This window comes from Myxine glutinosa, chromosome 2, assembly GCF_964187855.1.
Source record: "Myxine glutinosa chromosome 2, kmMyxGlut1.1, whole genome shotgun sequence".
NCBI lineage: Eukaryota > Metazoa > Chordata > Myxini > Myxiniformes > Myxinidae > Myxine > Myxine glutinosa.
In genome coordinates, this window is record NC_136262.1 from 265471363 (window position 1) to 265491912 (window position 20550).

Genomic DNA, 20550 nt, shown 5'->3' on the forward strand with positions numbered 1-20550 from the left:
ATACACACACATGTACATATATAATAATACACACATACACATATATAATAATACACACATACACATATATAATAATACACACACACATATATAATAATACACACACATATACATATATAACAATATACACACACATATACATATATAATAATATACACACACATATACATATATAATAATATACACACATATACAGTCACGTGAAAAATTAAGTACACCCCATATAAATTTTTGACTTTTTCAACATATTTCAACATACAGCTATTTGATCTTCATTTCAACAATATTGATAGATAAAGGTGATATAATATAACAAATATCATGAAACATTTACATTTTGTAGTCCATTTTTTATAGGTTTTTATATTCCAGGTTTTTATATTCCAGGCACCTGCAACTCACCATAGGCGAGTTCAATTCCAAAGTAAAGGAGATTCACCTCCTTGAAATCTAATTATTTCGTACAACTTCTCATACGTGCCAATGATATTGTCTGGGCCAATTTCGGATTTCTGTGTGGAAAAAGCTAAGATTTAGTCATTTTTTCAGCTTTTTTTGTTTTGTTCCACCAAAGAAATACATATGTGGATATCAAAATATTTTTTAATTTCAACAATTTTCTGGAAGAAATGATTTGACTTGTTTGAGGACCAGGAGTTTGACTGGGAGCGGGGTAATAAACTCCCCTTAGTACGTCGACGAACCCGGGATCTGCAACAATATATATATATATATATATATATATATATATATATATATATATATATATATATATATATATATATATATATATATATATATATATATACAGTCACGTGAAAAAGTAAGTACACCCCATGTAAAGTTTTGACCTTTTCAACATGTTTCAAGATACAGCTATTTGATCTTCATTTCAACAATATTGATAGATAAAGGTGATATAATATAACAAATATCATGAAACATTTACATTTTGTCGTCCATTGTATAATTTAAATAATCATAAATGCAAATTTCGCATGTGGAAAAAGTAAGTACACCCCAACATTTATCACTACTTCAAATACCTAAAATTAGAATCAGGTGCACCAGCTCAGGTGCAAATGATTAGAACATCGTTAGAGAGGATCTTGGAGGAACCCGTCTTATTTAAACCTCAGACATTTCGTTTGGTTTGCTCTTTGTTGTTGAAGTGTGCGGCGTCACCATGCCTAGATCAAAAGAGCTCTCTGAGGCCTTCGGAAAGAAGGTTATAGATGCCTATGAGTCTGGGAAGGGATTTAAAAGATTCGACAATTAGAAATCAATCATTCGACTGTCTGGAAGATCATCTACAAGTGGAGAAGATTCCAAACAACTGCCAACATGTTCAGGCCAGGCCGCTCCAGCAAGTTCAGCCCGAGAGCAGACCGCAAGATGCTGAAAGAAGTCTCTAAGAACCCCAGAATGTCATCACGGGACCTACAGGTAGCTCTTGCCACTGTTGATGTCAATTGCACGAGTCTACCATGAGAAAGAGGCTGCACAAATTTGATCTACGTGGGAGGTGTGCCAGAAGGAAACCTTTGCTGCCCAGAAAGAACATCAGGGCAAGACTAAAGTTTGCCAATGAACACCTAGGCAAAGACCAGCACTTCTGGAACAATGTACTCTGGACAGATGAGTCAAAGGTTGAGCTATTTGGCCACAGTACCAGAAGACATGTTTGGCGAAAACCAAAGACAGCATTTGACCACAAGAACCGGATACCAACTGCAAAGCATGGTGGTTTAAATATTATGGTTTGGGGCAGCTTTGCTGCATCAGGGCCTGGGCAGCTCACCATCATAGAATCCACGATGAATTCTTAATTGTACCAGAGGGTGCTTGAGGATAATGTGAGGCCATCAGTCGGAGAGTTGAAGCTCAACCGAAGGTGAACCTTGCAACATGACAATGACCGTAAACATACCAGTAAATCCACCAAGGAATGGCTGAAAAGAAAGAAATGGAGGTTTCTGGAATGGCCAAGTCAAAGCCCGGATCTAAATCCCATCGAGATGTTGTGGGGGGATTTGAAACGAGCTGTTCATGCAAAAAACCCCTCAAACGTCGCACAGCCGAAAGAATTCTGCATGGAGGAGTGCGCAAAAATTTCTCCCAGTCGATGTCAGAGACTGGCAGACTTATAAGAAACGCCTACTTGAGGTTGTTTCTGCCAAAGGGGGCAATACCACCTATTAGAGCCAAGGGTGTACTTACTTTTTCCACATGCGAAATTTGCAATTATGTTTTTTTAAATTATACAATGGACTACAAAATGTAAATGTTTCATGATATTTGTTATGTTATATCACATTTATCTGTCAATATTGTTGAAATGAAGATCAAATAGCTGTATGTTGAAATATGTTGAAAAAGTCAAAACTTTACATGGGGTGTACTTACTTTTTCACGTGACTGTATATATAATACATACATATACATATATACTGTATATACATATATATATATATGTATATATATATATATATACACACACACACACACACACACACACACACACACACACACACACACACACACACACACACACACACACACACACATAAATTGCTGCGGATCCCGGGTTCGTCGACGTACTAAGCAGAGTTTATTACCCCGCTCCTCCTCAAACTCTGGGGCCACAGAGGCCACCGACTGCGACTAAGCTCGTGATCGAACGATTGCTAAGCAATTCCGATCGCCAACCTGCCAGCCACGCGCCGAAGAGTTTGCTGGTCAAATAATCCCAAATACCTTCAAGACAAGCGACCGAAAAAAACGGGGATCGAAATCTCGCTTCCCACACTTTATTGCGTGCCGATCGGATTTGCACAGTGTGGAAAGCGGCATTACCTGACGTGATTTACGAACCTGATTCAAGCCAAATTCGGTCTCCGATGATGCTCGGCCAACGGAGAAAAGACATACCCAAACAGGTTTGAAAGTAACAACAAAATGTACAGCCTTTTATTTACAAGGCAATAGGAAGAGATGAAGATACAGCCTTATTAATTCCTTACCTATAATAAACCCCAGAGACGCCTTCACACACTCACACACAGAGAATGACACACTGGTTATTCTCGTACCGATGTATGTGCTGGGATTGACTCGACTGTGGCCGCTTGGTGTGCGCAGGGCGCAGCTCGATCCTTGATCCAGACGTGCAGCCTGGATGAGGTAAGGTCCGAAAGACGAACCGCCGCCTCGAAGTCAGCACGAACGACGAACTTCAGCACAGGTTGGACAAGCTTCTACGCAGGCAGGGCTAGATTCAGCGCAGGTTGGACGACCAGCTTCAAGATGAGTCGTGGGAGGGACCAACGCTTGCAGGTCAGCTGGATCAGAGCGAGAGATCGGCGAAGTCAGAGCTGATGAGGGGCGTCAGCGAAGCGAGAGGGTCGTCAGCAAAGCAAGAGCGTCGTCTGCGAAGCAAAAGCGTCGTTGGCGAAGCAAGAGCGTCGTCGGCGAAGCAAGAGCGTCGTCGCGGAAGCAAGGGTGTCGCCCACGAAGCAAGAGGGTCGTGTGCGAAGCAAAAAGGGCAAGAGCAAGAGGGGGAAATACAATGGGCTGGGGTTTTTATCAGACCCGAAAAGCTTCCAGAATGTTCCACAGCCTCCCATTGGCTGAGGTTCGTCACGTGCGGGCATTTAATCCTTCCTCCCCCTCGGAAGGTTTCAGTCCTCCTTCCCTCTTTCATTCGGGGAGGTTTCACAACCCATTGGTCGCTTGCTCGTGACGTGTCCTTTGCCGTTTGTTGGTCACGTGGCCTGTGCTTTTGGCCACGCCTTCCTGCACGTAAAAATGTCTTCCCACAACCACACGGAGGTTTGAAATCCTGCCTAAATCAACGCATATTGGTCTCCATTACTACACAATGGAAAGGGGCTAATCTTTACATTAAAGAAGAAACAAGCATTACGCCTAGGTCCCCTGTCGGTGAAGTGATGTGAGTTGACAAAGTGGAAGACGCAAGGCGGCCATCTTGGATTTTGACGTGGCGACCCAATTTTCAATAGTGTTCTCCCTTATGCGTAGATACACCCACACACCAGATTAGAAGTTAGTATTTCGTTTATTGGCGCTGAGGAAGCGCCTTTAGCGATTGACTTCCAGCCAGTGTAACGCTAATTCCTGTCACAGGAATTCGGAGATCATATAAGTGGGCGTGGCAGTTCCTGATTGGTTCGTGTTGGGGAACGCCTTCTCGCTGCCGACGTGACGTAAATTCGCGCACGTGCACTGGTGAAGCTTACTCGATCTTACTCGATCCCATATTACATGTACTTTCATTGCATACAAATTATACTTCCTCCTAGAAATTCCAAGCCCGAACCTCAGCGCAATCCAAGAGGATTCACTTGTTTTTCAAGATATTTTGCTCACAAGATTCAGACATATATATGGTGGCGGCCATCTTGGATTTTGACGTGGCGACCCAATTTTCAACAGCGTTCTTCCTTATGCCTAGATACACCCACATACCAGATTAGAAGTTGGTACTTCGCTTATTTTTCAAGATATTCCGCTCACAAGGTTCAGACATACATGGCGGCGGCCATCTTGGATTTTGACTTGGCGACCCAATTTTCAATAGTGTTCTCCCTTATGCGTAGATACACCCACACACCAGATTATAAGTTAGTAGTTCGTTTATTTTTCAAGATATTTCGCTCAAGGTTCAGAGATATATATGGTGGTGGCCACCTTGGATTTTGACGTGGCGACCCAATTTTCAATAGATTTCTTCCTGATGCCTCGATACACCCACACACCAGATTAGAAGTTGGTACTTCACTTATTTTTCAAGATATTCCGCTCACAATGTTCAGACATACATGGCGTCAGACATACATGGCCCCGGCCATCTTGGATTTTGACCTGAGTTTCACCCGCACACCAAATTAGAATTTGGTCCTTCGCTTACACACGCACGCATGCATGCCTGCCCGCACGCACCGGAAAACCATAGTCCCCCTTTCGCTCCGCGGTGCGACGGGGGACAATAACTAACTACTGCAGGCTACATGTTGTCGGGCAATTAACTATAGGGGGTTTGCCTTTATGGCAAAACTGCATATATATATATATATATATATATATATATATATAGATATATACATATACATATACATATATATATATATACAGACTTGGCATTTAATATGGAATTTTTTTTTTTTCTTGACTTGGGTTTACTTTCTTAACTCAGTATATCAATCTGGTGAGTTTCTTTTACACTTTGGTGATTTATTTGTTAAAAGAAACATGTCACTGATTGTCTGTCGCAGCAAGAAGTCACCAACAGGATTATATCACAGGTGGCGTGGCAAAATGTACGGACAGGTGCATTTGATGATTGGCTTCACAGTCGGGTATACAAGGGTTGTTGCATTCTGTATTAGTGGAAAACAACTGCTGCACGTCTCCAAAAGTTATTGCCGCTTCCTCTGGAGATGGTCTGTCAACTCGACAATGCTGTTTGTCATGGAGTGGTGGCTTTACGAAATTACAGCATAAAAGAGCGTGCTATTGCTCGGCGGTATGGCATCACTCAAGGTCAGGTGTCAAAGATCCTGAAATGAAATGCTCAGAGGGGTGTCCCTACTCCAATGCCGAGGCCAGGACGTCCCCGCAGAACCACAAGGAGGGATGATCGCCAGCTACACCGGTTAGTCCGCAATGGCCGTACCAAGTCAGCTAATCGGCTTAGGGCTGAGTGGCAGCAACTGACAAATGTGCCTGTATCCAGAAGGCGAGTCAACCAACGACTGGTTCAAGCAAGCTATCGTGCCAGGCGTCCCCTGAGAAAGCCACGCCTGACCAGACAACACAGCCAGCGCCGATTGCAGTGGGCCAGAGTGCACCGTCAATGGCAGCCAGGACACTGGAATCACGTGACCTTCAGTGACGAGTCTCGATTTCTGGTCTATCGTCAAGATGGCCGCGTCCGAGTGCGCAGACAAGTGCATGAAGCCTACAACAAAGATTGTATAGTGCCAAGAGTCCAAGCTGGAGGTGGTGGGGTGACCGTTTGGGCTGCTTTTCATGCAGGGGGAAAAACTGACCTGGTTGTTCTGAATGGAAACCTGAACCAGTTCAAGTACAGGGCCATTCTGGAAGAAACACTGCTTCCATTTGCTCGTGCAGCCTTTCGAGGAACTTTTGTCTTCCAAGATGACAATGCACGGCCTCATCGTGCTCGCATGATCCAACACTTTCTTGCTGACCATGATGTAGAGCATATGGAGTGGCCTGCCATGTCCCCGGATATGAATCCGATAGAGAACTTGTGGGCAGAATTAACGCGTCAAATCGACCACTTGGACCATCACCCGACCTCTGTGCATGAATTGCAGCAGGCTATTGTAACTGCATGGCAAGCGATTCCTGTCCAAACCTTGGCAGATCTCGTGAACAGCATGCCTCAAAGTGTACGTGCTCTCCTGAATGCTCGTGGGGGTTACACAAAGTACTGAACTGTAATTTTACTGTCGGTAATCCCAGTCGTAATTTAACTTTTGTTTTTGTTTAAAAAAAATTTGGCTAATGTGCAAAATAAAGAGATACTTCTGGAAAACGCACAGAAGTTTAACACAGTAATATCCATGAATCGAGTTCAATATCAGTTTACATCACTTTCAAGGATCAATTTATTTGTTCCGAAATGTCAAATGTGGTTTTTGTTTCTATTAAAGGTCACATTAACAAAATCTAGAATAATTTCAACATAATTCCAATGAACTTTTGGTTCTAAGACATCTTGAAAACTAAGTTCACCCCCACAAAAAAAATATTCCATATTAAATGCCAAGTCTGTATATATATATATATATATATATATATATATATATATATATATAGAGCACATATATATACATTGTAATGAAATTATGGTTGATACCTATTGCAGTTCCAGTTTCAACCTGTGACGGCTTATAAAAGGGGCTGAGTTGTCGGGAGAGGGATTGTCTGCATTTGTCTGGCTTCAAGTTGGTAAGATCGATAATATGCCTTGATATGACTGGCTTTATATGATGCATTGATGAATGCTGGCTTATTAGATTATTATTATTTTAATAGATGCTGTGGAGTTCTATCGAAACAAAGCTCACAATCTCTGGAGTTTATGTGGATCGATTTCACCACATTTTATTTCGATACGAGTCCTTCAATTGAAGAGCATTGACAAGTTACTACGACTTTAGACGTTCAGCGGGGATCCTCAGGCAACAAATGCCGCCAGCCAATGGGGGCATTGGTATAGTTCTCTGCAGAACTACATCTCCGTTGTGCCGGATCTCACCAAACCGCAAAAGCTCTCGGTACTGACCTGCCATGTGAGTGATTGATTACATCTGTATGATTACATCTCTAATTGTGATTCGTATGACACCGCTGTAGCAGCCCAGAGAGACATCTGCGTAAAACCAAGAGGCACCTTGTATGGTTGCCACATGCTTGCATCTCGACGACAGGATCCGTCAGAGAGTCTCGAACAATACCTACAGGAGTTGAAACGACTCGGCAAGGATTGCCTGATGGAACCGCGAATGGTCGCAGAGTCAACTGATGCTCTAATGCGTGACGCATTTGTGGCGCGCATCGCTTCGCCAGCCATATGGCTGAGATTGCTAGAGAAAACTACTATGTCGCTTCAGGAAGCGTTCGAGCAGGCACGCGTTTTGCAGCTGGCCCATACTCGTGCGAGGCGTACGGCCGGCCCTACATAACCGCGGGGGCGGTGGCCGAGGTTTGCACGGAGCCGGCTCTCATGGCCAAGCGATCTCTACCTGGTTCCGCCACAGCACCTGGATATGCCGACGCGCTGCCAGCTGTGGACGAGGAGAGTTTGACCGCTGCCGCAGCCACTTCTTCTTCAGATAATGCCAAATGCTATTTCTGTGGCAATAAAAGGCATGCTCGGGCTTTGTGCCCACCAAAGATATTTTATCTCATAATTGTGGCCGGAAAGGTCATTTTGCAAAGGTTTGTCACACGGCCAAGAAACGGCGCGCGACTCTCGCAGGAACCAACACCTCCCGCTTTTTGCGCTCCGGGGACTTGGAAATATTGCGCAGATTGCAAAGCGCTGTGCTATCGGAGCTCATGGGAGGGAATGCTCTGGTGGATACAGGAAGTAGCATGAGCTTCGTTAGTCAAGCTCTGGTGCAATGCCACGGATGGACCGTGGGACAAGTCACACGGCGAATCTACCTGCCGTCTTCAGGGCTGTGGGTCCACACGAAGGGCTTGTGTACTCTTAATCTGGTTGTCAACGATGTGTCGTATCCCGACGTCAAACTCATGATAATGCCTGATCTTTGTGTTGACGTGCTTCTCGGACATGATTTTCTGCACAGACATGGTCGGTTAGAAATGCATTTTGGTCAAGGGGAGAACACTCTTTCGGTGTGTGTTCTGGCCAAAATGGCCATCGAACGTCCGGCTATGTTCCCTAGTCTGGCGGCTGATTGTAAACCACAAACTGTAAAGTCCCGACGGTATACTCGTGCCGACACCCAGTACATTGCGGATTAGACTAAGCGATTGTTACGGAAGGGTATTATAGAACCGAGTCGGTCTCCATGGAGAGCCCAGGTGCTCGTAGTGCACACGGACAGCCACCGTAAACGCTTGGTCGTCAATTATTCTCAGACGATAAACTGATTTACGCAGTTAGATGCGTATCCCCTACCAAAGATTGATGATCTAGTGCGGGAGGTGGCTAAGTACCGCGTCTTTAGTACTCTGGACTTACAAAGCGCATATCATCAGATACCTATAAGGGAGTCAGACAGGCCCTATACGGGGTTCCAGTCTGGACAACGGCTATATCAATTCCTGTCGCATACCATTTGGGGGTAACGAATGGAGTGACTTGCTTTCAATGCACGATCGATGATATTGTGGCTCGAGAGCAATTAAAAGACATTTTCGTGTACGTGGACAATGCGACGATTTGCGGACATACCCAGGAGGATCACAATGCGAACTTGAAATTATTATTTGCAGTGGCGCGACAGTACAACCTGACTTTCAATGAGGATAAGTGTCGCTACGCTACTAAAACAATAGACCTCCTTGGGAACACGGTGACCGGGGCCGAGATAAAGCCTGACGCCGAGTGTCTACGGCCTTTGCTCGAGATGGCGGCTCCGTGTGATCGGGCGTCCCTGAGGTGTACCTTAGGGCTATTTGCTCATTATAGCCGGTGGGTACAAGGTTACTCGGAGAAAATAAGACCTTTGGTGGATTGTAAAGCTTTTCCTTAGACGATGGCAGCCAAGGACACTTTTCAACAACTGAAGTAAAATATCGCAGGGGCGTGCGTCACTTCAGTCGATGACACAATACCATTCCTGGTCGAGACAGATGCCTTGAACTGTGTGATTGCAGCGACCCTCACCCAGGGGGGTCGGCCAGTGGCATTTTTTTCCAGAACCTTGTCCCCTAGTGAACGCAGACACTCCGCCATCAAAAAGGAAGCATATGCCATCAGCGAGTCCATCAGACGATGGTGCCATTTGCTTCTGGGCAAAAAGTTTGATCTCATGACTGATCAGCAGTCTGTCGCATTCATGTACGACCATCATGTACACTGATTATTTGTAATGTACATGTACATGTACACATCATGTACATTAATGTACACCACGCACAGCACATTAAGAATGAGAAAATATCGCGATGGAGGGTGGAACTGGCTGATTATTTCTATGAAATAGTCTACCAGCCAGGACGCAAAAATCTGGCCGCTGATGCTTTATCTAGACCGGTTTGTGTGGGCATGACCTCTGATGACCTGTGGGTCACACACAAATCATTGTGTCATCCGGGGGTAACATGACTTGCCCATTTTGTTCACTGCCGTAATCTGCCTTTCTCGGTGGATGACGTTAGACGCTTATGTCGGACATGCCCGGCGTGTGCGGAGCTAAAGCCTCAATTTTTTAAGCCATCACCGGCCACTCTGATTCAGGCCGGCCAGACTTGGGAGAGGCTGGGCATTGATTTCAGGGGGCCTTTACCATCGTCGAGGTCACTTCGCTATATGTTGACGGTTGTAGACGAGTACTCTCGATTTCCTTTTGCATTTCTGTGTCAGGACATGTCGGCTGCAACGGTAATTCGGTGCCTCCGTCAGCTGTTTCTGTTGTTCGGGTATCCGGCTTTCATTCACTCAGATCGGGGAGCCGCCTTTATCTCTCAGGAGGTGAAATCCTTCCTTGTCGAGCAGGGAATCGCTGCCAGCCGAACTACCCCATATAATCCACAAGGGAACGGACAGGTGGAGCGCTTTAATGGCGTAGTCTGGAAGGCTGTGGAAATGGGGTTGCAGACGCGGTCATTGGGGATTCATCAATGGCCTCAGGTACTGCCTGAGGCTTTACATGCAATTCGGACTTTACTCTGCACAGTGACTAATGAGATGCCGCACGAGCGAATGTTCCGCTATCAGCAACACAGTGCAAGTGGCGTCCGTTGCCCAGGTGGTTGGTAGAGCCGGGGCCCACGTTCTTAAAGTGTTTGGTTTAGCAAAGTAAGTATGAGCCTTCAGGCGGTAGGGTTGATGTGTTGCAAGTGAACCCGGATTACGCAAATGTCCGCATGTCTGATAGACGGCTGGTTACAGTGTCTGTAAGACATTTAGCTCTGTGCGGAGAGAATGTGAGCGCTGGGCCAGGTGGAGGAAATGCAGTGGGGGTGAACTTGCCTGACCCATCCATACCGCCTGCACTGCCCAGCTTGCCGGCCCCTAATCTTTCAAGTCGGTGACCAAATTACCCTTTTGGGATCCCCCGCTGATCGACGGGTCCGTGATTCCCGAGCCGATATTGGGAATGGATTTGGCTAGACGGGAGTCACCCCCTTCGGCGGTCTCTGAGCCCGGGACCGCCCGCTACCGTACTCGAGCTGGGCGAAAATGTCGCAGGCCGCAGCGCTTGGGATGGTAGGATGTTTTGTGACTTTGATGCCATATAAATATTTCATAATCATGCAGGCTTGCTGGAAACTTTAATCAGAGGGTGAATGCAATGAAATTATGGTTGATACCTATTGCAGTTCCAGCTTCAACCGGTGATGGCTTATAAAAGGGGCTGAGTTGTTGGGAGAGGGATTGTCTGCATTTGTCTGGCTTCAAGTTGGTAAGAACGATAATGTGCCTTTATATGACTGGCTTTATATGATGCATAGATGAGCACTGGCTTATTAGATTATTATTCTTTTAATAGATGCTGTGGATTTCTATCGAAATAAAGCTCACGATCTCTGGAGTTTATACATACTAGGGCATGCCCGTACTATATATATATATCTAAAATTATATCCCCCCCCCCCTCTATTTACATGAAATGGTTTGGTCCTTTCGCAAAGCCAAAGCGAACGGCTTGCGAGTACGGTGGCAATCCCCCCCCTCTATTTACATGAAATGGTTTGGTTCATTCGCAAAGCCAAAGCGAACGGCTTGCGAGTACGGTGACAATCCCCCCCCCCCCCTCTATTTACATGAAATGGTTTGGTCCAAAGCGAACGGCTTGCGAGTACGGTGACAATCCCCCCCCCCCCCCCCTCTATTTACATGAAATGGTTTGGTCCAAAGCGAACGGCTTGCGGAGTTTGGTAAAGAAATCGCCATAGCTCGGTAACTACTTCTCCGATTAATATGAAACCTTGAAAAGGCACATCCTCGGGTCCCCAGCAATATACCTGGCAAGTTTCAAGTATATCGGACCGGTAGTTGTCGAGAAACAGCGGTCACAGACAAACACACACACACACACACACACACACACAGACACACACACACACACACACAGACAAACACACATACACACAGAGATTACTGGAATTATAGATAGATATAGACCTATATATATATATATATATATATATATATATATATATATATATATATATATATATAGATAGATACACAAATATACACATATATACAGATATATACACATATATACAGATATATACAAGTAGATAGATACACATATATACACATATACACACATACATACACATACACATATATACAGTCAGGACACCTGTTCGTGAATAATAAAGGCATCAATTCCCCCAAATTGAGCAACATTCATTTGAAGGTCTTACTCCCAAGCAGACTTTGATACTTGCAACGCATGATGTAATTCAACGTCACAAGATGTCTGTTCAATTAATAATGGATGCCAATGTTGTGCTGTGCTGGATAACAATGTGAAACATTAAATGGCATAACACGGTATCACACAGTGTTAAAGGGAACCCACCGTGTTAGAAGGGATAACATGATGCAAGAACATGTCACAAGGGGAGTATACTTTGTCTCAAAGGTGGCCTTTGATGTCACACTGCTATATAAAGGTACATTGGACGTCAAAAGCAAGATTTGAGGTGACAAGGACATATATGGTACCTCAAAGGAGGCAGAAGGTATCATAAAAAGGACACGTGATGTCATAAGCCATCAAGAGTTGCACCAGACAATGGCACACCGTGTCAGGTGATAGAAATTACTGCATGGTGCTGCATTGACAATAGTGTACTGTGATGAATGTAATCTGGATCAAGAAAGAAGCATATGAGATCATTATTGATAAAAAGGAGCTTGTGGTGGGTCATGGAAATAGATAGGATGGAAGTGGAGGGAGGAAAGATGCGAGGCTGAAGATTCAGTGGGAAAAGGGTGTGAGGTCATTACATTGTCCGATGTGTTGTCATTACATTGTTCCTCATTTTCTCCACCTGTAGACACCTCCCTGAGTCCATCCAATATCTTCCTATTCGTTCCAATCCTTCAATGTGGCAACCCTCACCATCTGGTGTCTGCCACGATCTCTGCTATTCTTATTGACCGCTTACTTATGAACAACTTTACCATTTCCTCTCTCAATTCAGATTGTTGCCTATCCCATGTATCTGGATGGTCCTCGTCCACCTGTTTCCTTCTGCTTCATTGTGCTACCTGTGTCCTTTATTGTTGTCCTGTCAATCTGTCCATTACCCTTTCGTTTGCATCCATTTCCCATCAGTCCCCCTCTAATGAGCAATCTCTGTGTTGGCATACCCACTTCAACCATCCAGCACATCCATAAGCAAATTCCCATTCTTCAGAGTACAAACTTCTTCCTGAACACAATCTATAAATTTGGAGTACATTTTCCCCGTGAACACAATCCCATTGTTTGGAGTACATTTTCCCCGTGAACACAATCCCATTGTTTGGAGTACATTTTCCCCATGAACAAAATTCCATTCTCTGGAGTACATTTCCCCCCGTAACACAATCCCATTATTAGGAGTTATTTTCCCCCTAAACACAATCCTATTGCCTGGAGTACTTTTCCCCCTGAACACAATCCCAATATTTGGAGTTATTTCCCCCCTAAACACAATCCTATTGTCTGGAGTACTTTTCCCCCTGAACACAATCCCATTCTCTGGAGTTCTTTTCCCCCTGAACGCAATCCAATTATTTGGATAACTTTTCCCCCAAAACACAATCCCCTTCTCTGGAGTAAATTTTCCCCCTGAACACAATCCCCTTCTCTGGAGTACATTTTCCCCCTGAACACAATCTATAAATTTGGAGTACATTTTCCCCGTGAACACAATCCCATTGTTTGGAGTACATTTTCCCCATGAACAAAATTCCATTCTCTGGAGTACATTTCCCCCCTGAACACAATCCCATTATTTGGAGTTCTTTACCCCCTAAACACAATCCTATTGCCTGGAGTACTTTTCCACCTGAACACAATCCCAATATTTGGAGTTATTTTCCCCTTAAACACAATCCTATTGTCTGGAGTACTTTTCCCCCTAAACACAATCCTATTGTCTGGAGTACTTTTCCCCCTGAACACAATCCTATTCTCTGGAGTTCTTTTCCCCCTGAACACAATCCCATTATTTGGAGAACTTTACCCCCTAAACACAATCCTATTGCCTGGAGTACTTTTCCACCTGAACACAATCCCAATATTTGGAGTTATTTTCCCCTTAAACACAATCCTATTGTCTGGAGTACTTTTCCCCCTAAACACAATCCTATTGTCTGGAGTACTTTTCCCCCTGAACACAATCCCATTCTCTGGAGTTCTTTTCCCCCTGAACGCAATCCCATTATTTGGAGAACTTTTCCCCCTGAACACAATCCCCTTCTCTGGAGTACATTTTAGGTCTGAACACAATCCCCTTCTCTGGAGTAAATTTTCCCCCTGAACACAATCCTATTGTCTGGAGTACTTTTCCCACTGAACCCAATCCCATTCTCTGGAGTTCTTTTCCCCCTGAACGCAATCCCATTATTTGGAGAACTTTTCCCCCTGAACACAATCCCCTTCTCTGGAGTACATTTTAGGTCTGAACACAATCCCCTTCTCTGGAGTAAATTTTCCCCCTGAACACAATCCCCTTCTCTGGAGTACATTTTCCCCATGAACACAATCCCCTTTCCTGGGGTAAATTTTCCCCCTAAACACAATCCTATTGTCTGGAGTACTTTTCCCACTGAACCCAATCCCATTCTCTGGAGTTCTTTTCCCCCTGAACACATTCCCATTATTTGGAGAACTTTTCCCCCTGAACACAATCCCCTTCTCTGGAGTACATTTTCCCCCTGAACACAATCCCCTTCTATGGAGTACTTTTCCCCCTGAACACAATCCCATTCTCTGGAGTATATTTTCCCCCTGAACACAATCCCATTATTTGGAGTTATTTTCCCCCTAAACACAATCCTATTGTCTGGAGTTCTTTTCCCCCTTAACACAATCCCATTCTCTGGAGTTATTTTCCCCCTGAACACAATCCAATTATCTGGAGTATATTTTCCCTCTGAACACAATCCAATGATTTGGAGTACTTTTTTTACCTGAAACACAATCCCCTTCTATGGAGTACTTTTCCCCCTGAACACAATCCCCTTCTCTGGAGTACATTTTACCCCTGAACACAATCCAATTATCTGGAGTATATTTTCCCCCTGAACACAATCCTATTGTGTGGAGTACATTTTTTCCCTGAAACACAATCCCATTCTCTGTAGTATATTTTCCCCCTGAACACATTCCCATTATTTGGAATACTTTTCCTCCCTAAACACAATCCCATTGTTTGGAATACTTTTCCCCCTGAACACACAGCCATGAATAAACACTCAGGGTGAATTGCTTTGTGCTGGAAACAAAATCATAGCAGCAGCTCCAGCTCCATAATCCGTTATACACCGCTGAGCATTTATTTGGATTACCGACACAAATCTCTCTCTTAGAGCAGCTTTATTACAATTTTTTTCAATAAAGTATACAAACATTTGAACCCACTATGCATTCTGTCAATGTCAAGTGGAAAACAATAACGTTACCTACCACCGTGGGGTATCGGAGGGTTGGGGTGCGGAGGGTTGGGGTGCGGAGGATTGGGGTGCGGAGGGTTGGGGTGTAGAAGGTTGGGGTGCGGAGGGTTGGGGTGCGGAGGGTTGGGGTGTGGAGGGTTGGGGTGAGGAGGGTTGGGGTGCAGAGGGTTGGGGTGCGGAGGGTTGGGGTGCGGAGGGTTGGGGTGAGGAGGGTTGGGGTGAGGAGGATTGGAGTGCAGACGGTTGGGGTGCAGAGGGTTGGGGTGCAGAGGGTTGGGGTGCAGAGGGTTGGGGTGCAGAGTGTTGGGGTGCAGGGGGATGGAATCCGGAGGGTTGGGGTGCAGAGGGTTGGGGTACGGATGGTTGGGGTGCAAAGGGTTGGGGTGCAGAGGGTTGGGGTGCAGAGGGTTGGGGTGCAGAGGGTTGGGGTGCAGAGGGTTGGGGTGCGGAGGGTTGGGGTGCGGATGGTTGGGGTGCGGAGAGTTGGGGTGTGGAGGGTTGGGGTGCGGAGGGTTGGGGTGCAGAGGATTCGGTGCAGGGGGTTGGGTGCAGAGGGTTGGGGTGCAGAAGGTTGGGGTGCAGAGGGTTGGGGTGCAGAGGGTTGGGGTGCAGAGGGTTGGGGTGCGGATGGTTGGGGTGCGGAGAGTTGGGTGTGGAGGGTTGGGGTGCAGAGGGTTGGGGTGCAGAGGATGCGGTGCAGGGGGTTGGGTGCAGAGGTTTGGGGTGCAGAGGTTTGGGGTGCAGAGGTTTCGGGTGCGGAGGATTGGGGTGCGGAGGGAAGACATGGAAATCAAAGTCGACAACACTTGAGATCACCAGCCAGTCATTCTACGAATGTCACAAGCGAGCCTCAGTACGTCACATAAAAGGCATGGTCTGTCACAAAAGGACTCAGGAATGTCAAAACAGCTGTGATGTACAGTAACACTAATCATGTATCACAAATAATTCAAAGTGAATCCCGGATTTATCATCATGATAACAACAAGGGCAATTAGTACATCCCAATCACAACACCTTGAACTGTAAGAGGGTTCCAGTGGGATTTCAGAGAAGATGTCCCAGAGAGCTATGAGACAGGTGTGCAGTGAACAAGCTCTCTCGACCATCACCTATCCATGAGCTATTTTACCTTCTCTTTCAACCACATTCCCCCTCTCCCATTCCTACACCCTGCTCCCCACATCCCCCATCCTCCGTCATCCACCCAATTCCATACTAAATTACTACCCACCCGAACACCCACAGATCTCCTGATGTCCCTGCTCCCTACTGTTGTTGTGCTTCACTCTCTCTCTCCCTCTCTTGTCTCCAGCTCCATTTATGATATGTTATCTTTGTTAGCTCTTACACGAGCCTCGAGTTAGTATACCAAAAAAAACCCAACACACTCACAAAACAAACAAACAAATAAACAAGTAATATGTCGTGCATAGCACGATACTTGCGAAATCCCTAAAATAGGTTGTTGGCTTATGATGACCTCAAATATAATTGGTGGTTTAATTCAGTGTCCAGATATGCAAATCCTCTTAAAATTTCAAGTCATTCAGATGAAAATTGAGGATTTTCGAAATTTGACAACGTTTTGACAACCTTTGGCCTATGTTGACCGATTGACCTTTTGACCCCAAACACAATAGTCGTCTTGCTTCTGACCAACTCTACCATTTGGTGAAGTTTGGTGAAGATCGGTTGAAAATTGTGACCTGCAGGCGACTGACATACAGACAGACATACAGACAGACAAACAGACAGACAGAATAACGCACAAGACCAACCAATACACTTGAAAAATCTTCGATTTTCGCAATTAATAAAGCGTTTCACTGAAAGTGTGTTCTGGATGTCTGAAGGATAATGATGGCAGCCGAGGCTGTGAAGGCCAACGACGTTCGCGTAAACTCCATGCGTTCATCCCCAATTCCCCCAAGTGCATCTCCAAAACTTCTACCATTACACATCCTCTCAGATACCTTAATGAAATGCATGTGCAGCCAAGTAAAGTACAATCTGACACCTCCATAATTGTGCTGCCTCAGATATAATGACTCACACCAGACCCTCTTGGGCACCATGACCTGCACTTTTGTACCGTCCATCAAAGCAAGCTCATGGCTCGGTGGAATAATCAGCCCACATCTCAAGAATGTGGACTAGTGGGATCATCTGCACCCAAGGGGAGACCACAGACCGGTGGAGTCATCCATGCCTGGCTCAAGACCAATGGTCTGGCAGGGCGAGCAGTGCACGGGGCAAGACCGGGCTGTCAGGCGGTGTGATCCTGCAGTTTGGGGGTGAGGGCTACGTCACTGCCATGGGGGTATTGCCCCCAGGAAAAGATTGTGACCCAGTGAGATGATCAACTGTGGGAAAATGACCAAAGTACAATTTCTTTGTTACAACATCATTCCCTTTGACTGAGAACTCCTCCAAGTGCTTGGATATGCCACGAGATCCTTTACAAGGCTCACGGAAAAAACGTACAAGTTTCGATTTCGAGCTGGAGATGGACCGAGTGGGGTTTTCAACTCCACATCAGTTTCGGAAAGAAATCCAATACTTGGATGGAACTACAGAAAACTCTCTCCTACTCTCTCTTCCCCTGACTCGGAGTTCCACGTTATCGGTCCAGGGTGTAGATTAAACCCCATTATCAGGATGATGTACTCTTGCTTTGTTGAAATCTTCACCAATTTATCTCAATACCCTATGATAACCACACAAAGTCTCACCTTGCAATTACGAGTGGAGAGGCCTGTGTGGTTATTAATGTCGTGCCATCTTGTTTCCACAAAACAACATCGACTCTCCACCTGAATTGTGCAATGTACATTTGGCTTGAGCCGTTTTGTTTTCCCTTCGGAGCACTTCCCCTCCTGATGCTCTAATTCCAGTTTGAAATCCCAAACAATGTGTTGATTTACCATCTGCCAACAATGAATGGATTTTTATTTATTTATATATCAAAACATATGACCAATGAATGTAAAAAAAACATGAACGTGGTACGTCCCAATATCATACCGAGCTGATGTCCTCCTGATAAACAACAAAGATGGCTGACATCACGTAGGCCATGGAGCAGTAAGTGAGTTGATGTATATATGGGAATACAAGGAGAGTTCAACACAGGACGAAGCCATTCGGTCCTTCATGCCATCGCTTTGTGCTCATTCATCAACTTCATATATAATTAATTTAAAATACTCATTTTGTATGAAGTAATCATAATCTAACCAGGAACCTAACCACAATTACTCTGACTGAAAGTGTGGGATCTCTTCACTTCCACAAGTGAAATACAGATGGGTCAGCTAGCTTTATCTATCTATAATTCCATTAATCTCTGTGTGTATGTGTGTATGTGTGTATGTGTGTATGTGTGTATGTGTGTATGTGTGTATGTTTGTCTGTGACCGCTGTTTCTCGACAACTACCGGTCCGATATACTTTAAACTTGCCAGGTATATTGCTGGGGACCCGAGGATGTGCCTTTTCAAGGTTTCATATTAATCGGACAAGTAGTTACCGAGCTATGGCGATTTCTTTACCAAACACTGCAAGCCGTTCGCTTTGGACCAAACCATTGCATGTAAATAGAGGGGGGGGGGGGTTCTGTGGTCGTTGCGAATGGACCAAACCATTCATGTAAATAGAGGGGGGGGGGGGTTCTGTGGTCGTTACTGCCACGTGGTTTCAAAGTTTTTTTTTGTTGTTGTTGTTTGCACGCATGTTTTTTTGCACCCACGTACGGGCACGCCCTAGGATGTTTACACACACACACCCCTACACAAATTTTTTTTTTTTTTTTTTTTGGCAAGGAACGGGCACCCACGTACGGGCACGTCCTAGCTTATATATAGTACGGGCATGCCCTAGTATCCCCAATGAGATTAAATATGGCGTCTTCCAAGATTCAGTGTCTCCTGCAGTCATCCCATTCGGATGCACGGGACGGAGTTTTCCCATCCAATTCCTAACTGGACTCAGCTATGCTTCTCGCAACTGAGACCTGATGGGATTGGGACAGTTTGAGCGGACAAGTCATGTGCAGTGTAATTAAGTCTGTGACTTAATATATAATTCATACTTGTCCGGTATATAAATTTGTGGAATATTGCCTTCCACAGATGGTTCTATCGTACTCTTCATTCCAGGGCTTCAAGAAAATGGTTCCCCACCAACTCATACCATCGCCCACTCCTACCGGTGATCTTTTCTATCCCATTAACTGCACCCAACGCAACCCTTTTACCTGTGGTTACTGTGACCCTTCCTTACCCCTCAGTCTCCTTCTCTTTTTTTTTCTTGTTTGTTCATTCATTCTCTTGCGTTTTCCAAACATGGTCTAAGGCTCATAATAGAGATTACATACATACACACATACATATACATACGCGTTATGTATACTTTGAGACCTGGTTGGTCTCCATTCTATCTCCTGAAACCCACCCAAATGTGGAGATAGCAGCCAACAACAACAACAGCTTAAAATACAGTATACAGTCGTGGCCAAAAATATTGGCACCCTTGCACTTTTTTCAAACAATGCACCATTTCTTCCAGAAAATTGTTGAAATTAAAATATCTTTTGGTATCCACATTTGTATTTCTTTGGTTTGCAGTGAAAAAAAAACGAAAAACCTGAAAAAAATTAATAAATCATAGGTTATTCCACACAGAAATCCTAAAATGGCCCGGACAATATTATTGGCACCTTTTACAAGTTGCTAGAAATAATTAGATTTCAAGCAGGTGATTCGCCTTTACTTTGTTAATTAATTCACCTATGGTGAGTTGCAGGTGCCTGCAATATAAAAATCACTCATTCAACCAGTTTGAATAGAGAAAATGAGTCATTCTGCTGCTTTGTGTCGCTGTGTGTACCGCAATGAGAATGGAAAAAAGAAAGAAAACCCGAGAATTGTCTGAGGAGGTCAAACACAAAATTGTAGCCAAGTGTGGATAATCTAAAGGCGACAAGTCCATCTCCAGAAACCTCGATGTTCCTGTGTCCACCGTACGCAATGTTATCAGGAAGTTTAAGTTATCAGGAAACCCACTTCAAAGAGCACCCAGGAATGGTTCAAGACAAACGCTGGACTGTTCTGAAGTGGCCAGCAATGAGTCCAGATCTAAATACCATTGAACACCTGTGGGGAGATCTGAAAACA